At 43.8% G+C, this 14,960-nt stretch overlaps 1 protein-coding gene, 1 long non-coding RNA gene and 1 other non-coding gene across 4 annotated transcripts in view; 2 read left to right on the top strand and 1 right to left on the bottom strand.

Annotated features, from left to right (window-relative positions):
* The window catches only part of FGF1 (fibroblast growth factor 1), a 102,964-nt gene that overhangs the window by 61,498 nt on the left and 26,506 nt on the right, over positions 1-14,960 (top strand). The gene's annotated exons all lie outside the window — the stretch shown is intronic.
* LOC137759634 (uncharacterized) overlaps positions 1-14,960 on the bottom strand; it is a 142,006-nt gene that overhangs the window by 112,098 nt on the left and 14,948 nt on the right. The gene's annotated exons all lie outside the window — the stretch shown is intronic.
* LOC137760352 (small nucleolar RNA SNORA36 family) lies at positions 7,770-7,893 on the top strand. The gene has a single exon (XR_011073306.1). It is a non-coding gene; the product is annotated as a small nucleolar RNA SNORA36 family (small nucleolar RNA).

Genomic DNA, 14,960 nt, shown 5'->3' with positions numbered 1-14,960 from the left:
TTAAAACTTAATATTGCAGGGAGGTCAGTGGTGCAATGGATAAAAACTTAATATCTCCCCCATAGGAATAAAAACAGACAATGAATGCAGGGACTTTGCTTGTTTTGTTTGCCTATGTGTCCTTAGTGCCCAATAAATCACACCATTTAGTTGAATGAATTAATGAATAATAATAGACTGATTCAACCTCATCTCCTCCTGCAGTCTCTTCATCTCCCTGGTTGGTTTGTTAGTTTTTGTGGTGTGGGATCAATGGTTTTAGAAAACATATAGGATGAATTTCACATTGATTTCATCTATTGAAAATACTCATATTTGGGTTCAGTATGGCAAGTGGCAAATCAGTATAGTTTCTCAGGCTTTGGTTCACGAGGGGACTTCTAAGCGTAGCACGTGACTTTTCAGGAAAACTGATACAATACACAGCACACCCGTACCATCATCCCCGCCCTCCACCCTCCTTTCTTTCAACAAACACTACTATGTGTGTATTATGTGCCAGTCGGTGCAAGATACTAGAGATAAAAAGCTGAGCAACAAAATAGAGGGCTCTGCCGTGATGGAGCAAAGTCGAGGGGGAGGAACTGTCAGTAAGCAGCTGCCGTGAAATACAGAGGGACAAGGGCACCCGCTGGGGGGCTGGGCCTGGACCTGCGGCCAGCGGTCAGGGAAGGCTTGTCTGAGGAACACCTGTGGGGAATTCTTAGGGAGAAGTAGGAACACCCTGGGTGAGAGCGGGCAGTGGGGAACGTTGGCAAAGAGAGGTGCAGGCCAAGGCGAAGCAAGTTCAAAGGCCCAGAGGTGAGAGCAAGCTTGGAACCAAAAGACATTTACCCTTGTTAGAGGCCACTGAGGGATTCGAGGCCAGGAACTCTTGGGCTTTCTTACTCAATACCAAGACCAGGAGAGCTTGGAGGCAGTGTGGGTCACCAGTTACACCTCAGGAAGTGACTGCAATGTAAGCTCCACAGGGGCAGGACTCTGCCACTTCATTCACTGTCTGAGGGTGGGCCCAGCAACATAGTAGACTCTTAACAACCATTTCCTGAGTGAACAAGTGAAGTGTCCTGAAGGTGACCTCAGCCACCTCCCCTGGTGTCACCAAGCCCCACAGAATCATAAGACCAAGAGGCACCTCGAGAGCCAGCTGGTCCACTTTGTCCCCTCCAGGCTGTCTGACCTGCCCTCAGACCTGCCAGAGATGACACCGTCTTGTAGATTTTATAAAGTTAGTAGCAGCATGACTCGGAAATTCATTTCATGAAGTCATACACATAGAGCCGAGGGACAGACGATTTGTCCAGTCATCTGGTGAGTCAGAGCAGGATGGAAAAGAGCAAGAACAAGAGTCCTCAACGCCCAGCCGGCAGGTCAGGCAGCAAGGTCCCTCTGGCTCCCCTGCATTCTGTGTCACCTACTGAGACACCAAGGTGCCTCACTTCCCAATCTGCTCCTGAAGATCAATGAGCCCACATTCCCCCAGCAGCACCTTCTCCTGTGGAAATTATATTTCCGGGTATATCTGGTGGTGAGACTTTTCAATCCGACTTTAGCTCATCTCCTGGTACCATGTGCTGGCTGGATGCTGCCATCCCTCTCAGAGAAGGCTACTGGGCCTGTGTAACCAAGGCTACTGGCCGGGCAGCTGTGAAGAATGGACACCACATCTGGCCTAAACCCACATCTAATCACATATATGATTCTACTTTGTAAAATGCTTATTACATCTCCATGAATGGAAATGTTAACAGAAATTATCTCTGGCTGATAGGATCATGGACAATCTTTTAAAACTTTTTATTGCTGTTTATCTGTATTTTCTAATTTTTCTATCACTCCCTCATATTTCAGGACTTCTAAGGGGACTGACTGGCATCCTCTGCTTATTTGTTGAACTGATATAACAGTAAAGCCCAAGTATTAACCCTTCATTTCCCAAAGTATGAGGCATGTGCCCCTATTGATACAGGAGAAGTTCTGAGTGGTACTAAGACACCTTTCAGGACCACTGCTGAGAGAAAGGGTGCCCCCTGTGAAGTCTCCTTCAATCATTTTCACTATTCAAGGAGGAGGCTTTAGCTTGGTACAATTTTGCCTTCAACTCCCCTAGAAGAACTGTTGTTCTCTCTGTGTAACCAAAAAAGCTGAGCAGGCAGGAAACAGCACCTAAGCAGAAGCCAGTGACTGCTGTCCTTTGACTGTATTTGTCTTTATGACTGCCTTCTATTTATGGGATGTTTTTGCAATTATACTAGAGAGATAAAGCTTCCTTTAAATAAGGAAACTGAATTTAAGTAAAACTGCACTTCAGTAACAAAATTTAAAAGTAAGGAATTCGGTAAGGGCATAACGATCAGAGTGATGTAGGTGCAGCCCTGTACTGAAGCCCAAGGACAGTGGTGGTAACCTCTGGGGAGGGTAAAACCACCCCAGTGGAGTATCAGTGCACAGCAGAATATCCCAACAGCTCCCCCAGGTTTTGATTTTTGTCTGTTTATCTTATTATTTCAATATAAAAACAATAGCATGGAAATAATAAATGAGGAATTTGCTCAGATGGTGACCCAGGCAGATGGGGGACAACTTCAGAACAGGATTCCAAGCTTGTCCAGATTAAGTCCTGCTGGAAGACTGATGGATGAAGGAGGATCCTAAGAGCAGACAGAATTTCTCTGTAATGTTCGCCCTGAGGAAAGAGGCCCTTCCACAGGAAGAAGGTCAAGCGCGGTCTATTTTTATAAGAGCATTTCAAGTGGTTAGTGGACTTATTTCCTGTGGTTCCCAGGAATTCGGCAGCAGGCTCTCAGGAGGATGTTGGTGATAGGGAACAGGGACTTGATGAGTGAGAATCAATAATTATCTCTATATTTGCTTCTCTTTTTCTATAAAAATAATCCAGAGGAAAAACACTTGCTTTAGAAGAGCAAAGTTCATGACAACAAGAGAGCAGAATGTGACATAAAAGTGTCCCATCGTTCCTTAGTGTGTGGCAGAGTCTTTAGGTCAAGATTTTGCAAGCTGAAGACTGATTTACTCACTCATTCCCTTCCCTCCCTCATTTACTCAAGAAAGGATTGAGCCACTCCTCTGTGCCAGGCATGGTTTAGAGGCTGGGGAGAAGGTGGTGAATAAGCATGACTCTGTCCTCCAGAAGCTTACAGGCGAGTCGGGGGAGAAAGACATCAAGCAAGTAAACACATGGATGGACATACAATGAAATTACAAATGATGGGATGTGTTGAAAAGGGCAAGAACAAGAGGCAACAGAAGAGAATAAGAGAGGCAGAGGGGGACAGAACTTAGACGAGGAGGTCAGGGAAGACCTCTGAGGAGGTGGTACTTCAGCCGCCATCTGCAAGGCGGAAAGAGGTCGAGAAGGGCATTGCTGGAGAGAGAACCATGTGTACTAAGGCAGCCTTGTGGAAAAGACCACCGTGGACTCAAGGATCTAAGAGAAGACAGGAGTGGATGGAACATAACGGGCAAAGGGAGGGAGGAATGGGAGGTCAGGCCAGGTCATAGGGTCTCAGGCCAGGGTAAGAGTTTGGGTTTTACTTTATGGGAATAGAAAGCCACAGAGGGTTTTAAGCCAGGGAGTGATCATCTGATACAGGTTTTAAAAGATCTGGTTCTGTGTATAGAAATGACTGGAAGGGGCCAAGAACAAAAGAGGGGGCTACTTTAGAAGTTAAGACAGGAGCTGGTAGTGCACTGGACTGGGTATTGACAGTGGATGATAAGAACATAAATTCAATAGCCCTTAACTAGAGTCAAAGGGCTTGATCATGAGAGCTTAGAGAGGTTGACTAGCTAACAGGGCTAGGACCAGGGTGGGACGAGGGAGGCACTTGCTTCAGGTGCAAAATTTACTCAGAAATCAAGAGAAATACTATTTTAATGCAAGGTTTTAAAAAAATCAAATTTAATGCAGAAAAGTCCATGATGAACAAAATACCAAATTTCTTTTAAAAAAAAGGATCAGTATCAGTGCTGTGCTAAGCCATACAAGGAAGCTGAGGCAAAAGGAAAAAATCAGTAACTGATCCTGTCTCTACGTAAAAGTTTGACATTTTGTTCATTTCCTCATTCTTGTCCTGTCTAGCTGACCGTCCCCACCTGTAACACAAGCCACCATGTAACCCTCTGCTCTGAAGTAGGTATTATGGAAAGAAAACTAATGACATAAATCATCACAAGCTCCCCGATGGTTTAGACAGTATCCCTTCTCCTTACTCTGGAGATTCAGACAGAAGGTGCAAAATAGTGGCTTCATAAATATTTCTGACAGTAGTGTTAATGGCTAAAATTTATCAGGCTCTTAACATGTTAGATACCTTGCCAAAAACTGTTAAGTACAATTATCTCATTTAATTCTCACAACAATTCTAAGGTAGGTATATTATTACCCCTGTTTTACCATGCCTGGCATATACTTGATAGGCATTTAATAAATATAGGAAGAAAGGAAGGATGAATAGATAGAAAGGAAAATAAGAGAAAGAAAAAGTGATGGGCCTTCCATTGTTTCTTCAAAGTCCTATAGGAATAACTAGTGATTCCAAGTCTGGCAAACACTATCCTCTAAAAAGTGCTATTCATCTTGCTTAAAAGGATTGGTAGAGCAAGGAAGCTAACCTTAAATATCACCTTCTTCCACAGGGAATATCTTTGATAAGTTGGGTTTTTTTTACACCTTTTCCCAACAGCTTTTCTCAGAATATATTTCTTGAATTCATTCATTCCCATATATTTACTGAGCAATTACTATGCATCAGGCACAGATCTAGGTGCTGACAATACCAAGTGAGCCAAAGGAACCTGATCTGGGCCCTCCTGAGGCTTCCATTAGAGAGAGGGAGACAGAGAGAGAGAGAGAAAGAGAGAGAATGTGTGTGAGACAGACAATAACAAGTAAGCAAACACATAAATAAAATCATAAATTATCATAAATGTTACACAATAAACACATTTGGGTCTGTGTTACACGATAAACACATTTGGGTCAAACACACAGGGAAGGGATGGGATCGCCCCTAGACAGGGTGGGCTCAACATAAGTAGACACAGGGAGGCTCCGAACAGTCGTGCTGCCAAATATGCTGTTAAGAATTTTTACAAATCAGATCAACCAAGCTCCCTACAGAATGTGAAACTTGACAACCTGATGACCTGCTCCTATGTAGAACAGTTTTGAAAAGCAACACCCATTTATTTATCTATTTTCTGTATAAACAAATCCATAGAAAAGTTATTCACACCATCAAGGGTTTAGGAATACAATATCATGAAAACATTATCATGAAAACATTAGGAAGTGTTCTGCCTTCTGACCGCCCCACCCCATGGACCCACCTAAATGTCTAGATTTATCGAATTCCAGAGGAGCCCCTTGAACATGACAATGTCAAGGAGCCAAGGAATGTAGGCTCCTTGAAAGTCAAGAGGAATTATGTGCAAAAAGATGGCAGCCCAGAGAAGTAAGAAGTCTCTCTGACGTTTCTCCTTACTTCTTGTTGCCTAATCTGCTTTCAAAGGCCAGTAACGTAGAAGTGCTCCATTTTTCAAACCACCCCACCCAACGTAATGGTGCTTTGATCTCTAAAACATGAGAGAGGAGCAGTGGATGGTGGAGGATATTAATGGCTTTGAAAGGTCAGTTAGAAGAAAAGAAAGAAACCAGGAGAGAAACCATGAGAAGCGGAAGGGAGGAGGGCAAACCATGCTTCCGGCTACCTGCCAAAATTAAAGACAACTCCCGCGAGGCCATGTTTGACGTATGAGTGTACTGTCCTCATTATTGGTCCCGGGCTATCATTGTGATTTTTCTGATAAATGGCATCTTGACTGCAATGTGCACATCCCTGGAGACGCTAGATACCAGGGGCAGATTTCTGTCTTAGTTGAGCTTCTTGGATAGAAGATTTCAACTCACTTCCAAGCTCTTTCATCCCTTATCAAACACCAGTCATTTCCCGGGGCCTTCGTGATGCTCTCTTGCTCCATCTCCTTCCCATAAAGCCCACCTGGTTCCTGCCAATAGCCGAGCTGCGTGTGGACCTGTGTGTGGAATACCAGTGACAGTGACCTGGTCACAGGACCCGAGAGCTATCAGATGTGCTGAAACAGGGCAAACAGTGCAAACTGAAGACTGTTCCCTTTTGGACTTTTCATGTGGGATCAAAGAGAATTGGCAAGTGAAAGGAACCTCTAAAAATAGCCAAAGTCCTTAAAAAGAAATAATGCAGAAGGAAACAAGTTTTGTACGTCCTGATGCAGGCTCTGCAAAAACTAGGCCCTGGAAGGCTGGCGCTGGGGTGGGGGATTCTTTTCTTCCTGCCCTTCGGCTGTGACACCCACCGGGTCCCTTTGCGAATCCTGGGCCCCCCTCCCCCGCCCGCTTCCTGCACGGCACTGGACGCCTCTGCAGGAATGTAGCTCTTGGGGCACAGCTGGGGCCTCCGTGGCCCGCTTTCAAAATCCAGAATAGACTCTGACATGTAAAACGAGTTCCATGGGGTTTACAGTTCCTCTTTCGTATCCAAGCACCTTACAACACAAAACCGCACGCCAGGACTGCTAACTCTTTTTCCAGAGATGCTTGGATATCTCTCTCTGGCAGAAATGGGAGTTTTGTATTTTTTATTTTTGAATGTTTTGAGTGAGCATGGGGCCCTTGGAAACAAGACTGCCCCATGGAGAGGCAGCAGGATAAACTGATGTCTTGGGACTGAGGGTTTTATTCTTGGCTAAGCCACAGATTTGCTTTGATAAGCCGTTCAGCCTCTGGGCGCCCCGGTCCTCTTGGCTAAAGAAAAAGGAGAGCCGTTCATCCATCCGGTATAACAGCAGAAAGAGCAAATACGAAATGATTATCAAGTACTTAACGTAGAGTCTATAAAACAGACACCCCAAGATGCTTGTTTACTCATATAAAATGCTTTGTGAAACCCCAAGTGTTATAAAAATGTAAAATAATCAACATGCTAAAACATAGGCTCTTATTAATAATATTCATGATACCTTCTATTTCCAAAGCACTCACTACATTGCAAGGCCCTTCCCAGGCCTCACTCTATTCCTTCCTCATGGCCCCATGATGGGATCGGTCCTCGTAACAGCTTCCTTTTACAGATGAGGATCAGAGAGATTAAATGACTTGCCTGGTCATGCAAGTAGTTAAAGACACAGCAGAAACCAAAAGCCGTGTCTATGAGAACTTCCCTTTTTCATGGCCTTTCCAACCCAGTCAAGAAGGAAGATCTTTTACTCAGTTTACCCAGTGGCCTCTGGCCTCACCCCAGCCCCTTTAAAAGCAAAGGCAAATGACCCTGCCGTGACAAAGGCCAAGACGGACTTGGCCAACACTGGGTCATTTTGGGGAAGCATCACAGTGACAATCAGGAAAGTGCTGGTGGGGGCCACTGTACCGCTGTGGAAGATGACAGTCATGTGTCAAGGCAGAAACTTGCAAAGCCTTCATTCAAGGAAAAGAAGTACCTCCTGCAGAACCCAGGCCACGGGGCTTTGTGAGCTATGGAGGCTGGTGGAGTAAAACGAGTACAAAAGCTAAGGAACACTCAGTCCAAGGGGCATTTTTTTCTCTCTCCCACATTTCTTTGGCAATTCAAATCACAGACTATGGAGTCATAAAAGCCTCCCTTCAGCTCTCAGCTTTCACATTTATGTAGCTGTGTGACCTGAGACAAATTATCTGCAGCTCTCTGAGCCTTGGTGTCCGCAACTGCAAAATGCGGAATAAAAAAAGCAATACCTTGAGTTCAGCTCAGGGCAGCTCCCCTGTTCTGTTAATTAAACTCTGGGACATCAAACTGGCTAGGGTAGATCACTGCATAGAAAATATTACTCTATTCATTTACCTCCCAGCCTATAAAAACAAAGAAGGAAGAAAAAGCAGTGCCTGCCTAACAGAATTTCTTTGAGATTAATTAAAATAATGTATGTAGCACAGAGAGATCAGCTCGATGCTTTGTGACCACCTAGAGGGGTGGGATAGGGAGGGTCGGAGGGAGACGCAAGAGGGAGGGGATATGGGGATATATGTATACATATAGCTGATTCACTTTGTTATACAGCAGAAACTAACACAACATTGTAAAGCAATTATACCCCAGTAAAGCTGTTAAATTAAAAAAAGAAAAATAATGTATGTAAAGCACTTAAGACAGTACCTGGTACACAGTGAATGCTCGAGAAAAGGTCACTATTTTAGTATTTATGGACACATTTTATTATTTACGGGTATGTCCATAGGAGGCTATTGGGAAACATATGGTAGGGCAAGCCCTCAGTATTTCCAAAGAGATAACAAACACATGCTTCAAAAGACTGAGTCTGGAGAAGCCAAATTTTCTAGGTCAGGAGAGGAGGAAAAAAAAAAAAAAAAGACTCAGCAAACAGACTCTCTTTCTATGAGCTGGAAGGTCTGCTGATTTCAAGAAAGGAATGTCCTTGCTGGGCTGGTTCTGGAGACTGTAACTTGCACAACAGATTCAAAAGATTTTTGGAGACACATCAGTAAGAGAAGGCTAGACTAAGGGGGCAAGGGCTGCCAGAGGCCCTGCAGAATCACTTTGCATTTGGCTCGAAGCCCCAGGGCTTTAAAGCGTCAGCCTGCAGGAAGGATATTTCCGTTGAAGATGTGTGCAGGTCTTCAGGATGGCTAAGTGCCTGCAGGATGCTCTGGCCCGGGGTGTACCATTAAAGTTCAGACAGAACTGGGGCCCGCAGAGCACACCGCTGCGCCAGGGAGCGCTCTCTTTTTCCTCTCGAGTGGAGGCTGTTTTCTCTAAGCACTTAAAATAATTCCTGACCTCCAACTAAATGAGGCTCTATGGGGGAAGTGTTTTAGGGGTGGAGAAGCCAGACTGCAGAGAATTAAAGATCCATAATCAAGGGAAGGAATGAAGGATATTGGAGGAGAGTCTTCAGAATGTATATGTCTGCTCATATTTTCTACTCTTCCTTGAGGAGTACGAGAGCTAAGGCTGGGATTGAGCAGTTGGGTGACACAGCCCAATTAGATGAACATCCCCTACTTCCTGTCGGCTACACTCTAAGCATCTATGCCCCTCTTATCTGAAGCACAGCTTGATGAGTCTGGTATGGGCCAAACTGTAAACTCCTTAAAGGCAGACACTGTGATTTCTACTACAGGTCCAGAATCCCTTATTTGAAAAGACTTGGGGCTAGATATGTTTCAGAATCCAGAATTTGGGCGATTTTAGAAAGGTAGTATGGTATGTATACTGTAATATTATGGAACAACTCCAGTAGACGCTGGTCTAGTAGCCTATAATCAAGCATGTCAGTACCTCTGCACCAGATTATATAAATATTAACACGAAGTAGAATAAAGACTTTAAATAGTCTAAGGACACTTTGGGTCAGGTTTTGCCACATTTGAGTTATGAAAGGACTTCTGGTTTTCAGAGTCTTTTGCATTTCAGAATTACAGATTAGGGATTTCAGGCCTTTCTTTTTCTTTTCCTTTTTTTCCCCTTCTTTTCTTTTGTAAATTTTCAGGACATCTGCAGCATCCTGTTCCTGGCAGGTGCTGAGTAGAAGCTGTCAACCAGAGTATAACATCTTTTTTTTTTTTTAATATAAATTTATTTATTTATTTATTGGCTGCGTTGGGTCTTCGTTGCTGCGCACGGGCTTTCTCTAGTTGCAGCGAGTGGGGGTTACTCTTCGTTGCAGTGCGTGGGCTTCTCATTGCGGTGGCTTCTCTTGTTGCGGAGCACAGGCTCTAGGTGCGCGGGTTTCAGTAGCTGTGGCACATGCGCTCAGCAGTTGTGGCTCATAGGCTCTAGAGTGCAGGCTCAGTAGTTGTGGTGCACGGGCTTAGTTGTTCCTCAGCATGTGGGATCTTCCCGGACCAGGGCTCAAACCCGTATCCCCTGCATTGGCAGGAGGATTCTTAACCACTGCGCCATCAGGGAAGCCCGAGTATGACATCTTGATCTCCCTGATATAATACCTGATTCTGGAAGCCAGGGAATAGTTTATTCTCAGTGACTTCGGGATTCTTAAGGATTAGAAGGATCCTAAATTAAAGAACAGGAGACGAAGACTACTGACCCCACAGGTTCTCTGTCATCCTGGACAGTAACACACACAAACCCAAGAAATATACTGAGAACTGGTCACTAGTATATCAGAGCACCTAAGCAAATGAGAAGAGAGCTTCACTGTACATCAGTGATAAGGAAAAATTCTACCCTATCACTTAGAAAATGATATTTTCAAATATTGCTAAAATACCACTAAATGTTAAAAATCAAGTTTGTTCAGTCCTAAGTCAATAGCACGGATGATTGGCAAAACTAAACAATAAGACATACAGAGGCTGATAATCAAGCTAACGTCTATTGAATGCTTACAAGTTTTCAAGGGCTGGACTCAGCGCTTTGCATGCGTTATCTTTTAAGACTTATAGAACTCTGTGCAATAGCTACAGTTATGGGGCCCCATTTTGGAGATGAGGAAACTGAGGCTCTGAGTAATTTGCTAGTGAGTGTCCAGCCAGGACTCCAACCTGAGTTTAGCAGTCAGAGGAAAAAAAGAAGGAAGGAAGGGAGAGAGGGAAGGAGGGAGGCAGAGAAAAGGAAGAATAGAGAGAGAAAGAAAAAAAAAAAAGCCTCGACTTAAAGCATTTGCCACTTTCTGTGGTATAAATACTCTCACTGGGGCCAATTTCAAGCTACTAATGGTTCAACAACTGGCTCGCAAAATTCATGAATATTTAATAATTGGCTTTCACAAACTTGTAGGAGCCATCTCCTATACACCACTGTCAAGTCCATCCCATGCCACGTCCATAGTTTACTGCTAACTTTGGAAGATGAGATTTCAGCTCATGGAACAGAACTGCCTTAGGAGAAGCATGCGGAAGTGATAGCCCAAGACAGTCAGCCATGACTCCATTCCTTCCTCAGACCTGGTGCAGATCACCAAGGGTGGAGCAGAAAAAAAGAAAGAAGAACACACTGTCTCCCTTTCCTCACCAGAGGAATGAAGTGGGTCCCTGCCAACCTGACACTCCCTGGCAGAAATAATAACACCTGGAACTTTTTTCCAGACCCTACCAACTTTCTCTTGGTCAGATAAGGAGGTCAGACTTGAGACCAAAGGGTCTGACCCCTTCCTTTAGATCCTTTATTTCCTTAATATTTCCTTTGAAGAAGTAAGGAAGTATCTTCTACAAGATGGGAACCAGGTTTGGCCCTGCTTTTAACCCAGGATAGGATATTCCAGCCCTAATTTGAACCCAATTAAAATACATGTGGGCTCTTGGCTTAGCTACTCTGTTAATACCTGTAGGACATCACCTTCTAATTAGGTGTCCTGATAATATGTTTCCATGAGAGGCTCCCGAGATGGGATTGGCCTGGTATTTGATCAACAAACGTGAATAAGACACTGATGATGTGCAGCCACCTGCTAAGGGCTGGGTCTAGAAAGAAAAGGCACAGTGTCCGTTCAGGGCCTCAGAGACTAATGAAGGAGACCGTCAAGAAAATATAGTTAAATTATATTCATTCACGCTTCCAACAAATATCTATCAAATGCCCATTCAGTGCCAGGCATTTTACCAGGTACTAGGATACCATGGTGAGCAAGGCAGATTGGTTTGTACTGTCATGGAGCTGACAGCTCAGTCATGAAGAGAGACATGAATTAAATAATCACAGGAATGAAGGTGTAATTAGAAACTGAAGTAAGAGCTCTGAGGAAATGTTAAATGGTCCCGTGAGAAGTAGAGGAACCTGATCCAACTAAGGGAAGTCAGGCAAGGCTTCCTTGAGGAACTGACAATTGAACTAAGACTTGAAGAAAAAGTAGGAGTTAACCAGGTGAGTGGGGTAAAGAGGAGGAGGAGAGGAACAGTTCTCCAGAGAGAGGGAACAGCATAGGTAAAGGTCCTCAGGTAGGCGGGAATGCATGGTTTCAAGGAAGTGGAAGGCTAGTTTGGAGAGGTGAGGAATGAGGCAGAGGAAGAGGCATGGGCTGGTCCTCCCAGAGCCCCAAAGGCCTTGTTCTGGCCTTAGTCTTTATCCCAGAGCAAGGGGAAAACAATGAAGGCTTTAAGCAGGGAATATGCACAGCCACTACACCCAGTGCTGTGACAGAGAGTAAATGGAATGCTGCTATGGGAGCATTAGGGAATCAACTAATCTGAACTGGTGTGCGTGGGATGGAGGAAGAGTAGGGATGTCAGGGCTGGGGATGTGTCCAAGCAGGCTTTCTGGAGGAGGAAATATCTGAGACGAATTTCTGAAGGATGAGTATGACTTAGAAAGGCAATGGTGGAAGGCTGGAGGAAGGGGGAGAGAGAGAACGTGGCTGGGTGAGTGTGAGGGTATGGGGGGACTCCAAGAAGAGCAGACCAATAAGAGAAAAGGCAACAAGGTTAGGTGGGGACCAGATGAGGAAAGCCTTACAGGTCACGGTGGGGTCTGGGTTTTATCCTGACGGCAGCAGGGAACCCACTGACACAGTCAAAGATCTTCAGCAGGAGAGGGATGCTCATTTTCACATGTTAGAAGGGTCCCTGGCAGCAGGGTGGAAAGTGGACTGGAAGAGAGCAGTGCTGGAGAAGAGAGGCTGCTGCCACCTGCCTCAGCAGCCCAGGTGAGAGAAGGTGTTGCACCTGCACTCAGGCAGCACAGTGAGAATGGAGTAGGGAGGGTGATGCTAGGAGACATTAAAGAGGGACAGATGAAAGGGCTTTGTCACCAGTGCGATGGGTGGGAGTGATTTCTATTCTAACCAAAGAATAGTCTCAACAAAATGAATTCTATTTGTGCTGAGTCTTGTCTTACGACCTTGTACATGGTCAATTTTTGTAAATGCTCCATGTGTCCTTGGGAAGAACGGTGTTGACTAATTGTGGGGTGCAGGGTTCTCTTACATGGTTCATTCCATTAAACATGTTAATTGTGTATTTCAATCTTCCACATCCTTAATATTTTTTTGTCTGTTTGCTCTATCATCTATGACAGAAATGTGTTAAAACCCCCCACCGTCATTGTGAATTGGTCAACAACTTCTCTTTACGTATTTGTCAATTTTCACTTTATATAGTTTGAGGCTATGTCATTAAGTATACACGTTTAGAATTTTTATATCTTTCTGTTGAATTGATCCACTTACCATTATGCAGTGATCCCTTTTATTCCTGATCATTCTTTTTGCCTTAGACCTACTTTATATGATATTAATATTGCCATACCAACTTTTAGTTTTTTGTTAACATCTGGTGTCTATTTGTGTGTGTGTGTGTCTGTTTTTCATTCTTTTGTTTTTAACCTTTCTGTGTCCTCATGTTTTAAATGTGTCTCTTGTAATCAGAGTGTAGATGGACTTTTTAAAAATCCAGTAGCTAGTAAATTTGGCCCATTTACATTTATTGCGATTATAAATGTATTTGAATTTATTTCTGCCACCTAATTATGAGCAATTTTTAAAAACAGTTCTATTATTTTTCTCTTTTTTCTAGATTCCTTTGGATAAGTACAATTTTATTTATTTCACCTCTTTTCCCTTATCCCTACCAGTTGCTGACTGGAATTAATGCATTTTATTTCTTTTCTTTTAGTAGTTACCCGTAACGTTTAAACATGCATATTTGACTTACCAAATTCTAAGGTTAATTAATATCTCTAATGCAGAGTTAAGGCTTTTGGGTGATTCCATCCAAAGATACAGGATCAAGGACTTAGGGCATATTTGAGACCAAAGGTGAGATCTGTTTTACATATGCTGGGTTTGAGGACACATACCCAATTATCACCTTAACGGATGTCTACACATCTGCCTTCAGTGGCTTAATATACTTTGCAAAATATCCTCCTTCATGGGTATTCTGCATTGCTTAAGCAGTGACAGGAGTTAAAAACAAAATTTAAAAAATAAACATCACTGTTTGCCTTCCTTTGATTCTTAGAACCACATCTTCTATTCTGACCTAGTCACCAGGGCCAAACTGAACATTAACGTGTCCTAGAAACAGCAAGCTTCACCAACATTCCTTCGATAACTGTCGATAAGCTGAGAACTGAGTCTGAAACAGTGACCTGGATTCTCTCTTACATGATGATGGCTTACCTTTGCCTCCTCCATCTTCTCTACTATGTTTGTGGCTTAAATGATGAGGGAGGAGGGGCTTAGCTAATTTCTGCCAAATATGAGAGGGAAGGAAAAACTCTATTTCCATACCAACTGAAAAAATTATTTTAAATTAAGCGTTCAATCACAGCTGACCTAGACCACATCAGGCTTCAACTAGTTGAACAAAACCACTTACTCGTATCTCCTAGAGGTCAGGTCACAGTTGTAAGCTTTCCAAGTAGTGTTATGAATACTGTGCCCAGTTAATCCTTCAGACAACCCTGAGGTAGGCAGGGTGGGGATTATTAGAGGAAACATCTCGGAAGGAACAAATGACTTGCCCAGGCTCCCAGAGCCAATGTGTGTGCAGCTGGGGCTGTACAGTGTTGCTCACTCACCCACACTGAAAAGTGACTCTCGTATTCCTGCGTGAGAGCGTATACTTAACATCCTGTCCATGTGTCAGAGTTCAGGATCTCTTCCAGAGGCTACAGCTAACAAAATATATCAGGCTGAACATGGACGTTCCAATAGGCTTGGTGTTCCCCTCACTTTAGTGTCACTGGTAAGTCCAGAAAAATCTCCCCAGGGCCCCAAATCTCAAGAGGGCTGGGCTTAGCACACGACGATGACATGGAGTCCATTGGGCTTGGTCTTTTCCATCTCCCAACACACACACAGATAACCCCTTCCCCTGACAGCCAACAAAAAGATAATACTAACCACAAGCAGGGCTTATAAATTATGCTCAATGCCTGATTTCACATAGTTAATGGATTCATTTGTTAGAGCAATTTGTGAAAATCCCCAAGGGCCTGGTAAGGCTG

The sequence above is a fragment of the Eschrichtius robustus genome, chromosome 2 (assembly GCF_028021215.1).
Source record: "Eschrichtius robustus isolate mEscRob2 chromosome 2, mEscRob2.pri, whole genome shotgun sequence".
Classification (NCBI taxonomy): Eukaryota; Metazoa; Chordata; class Mammalia; order Artiodactyla; family Eschrichtiidae; genus Eschrichtius; species Eschrichtius robustus.
The sequence above is the reverse complement of the archived record's forward strand: the minus strand, read 5'-3'. Positions and strand labels throughout refer to the sequence as shown.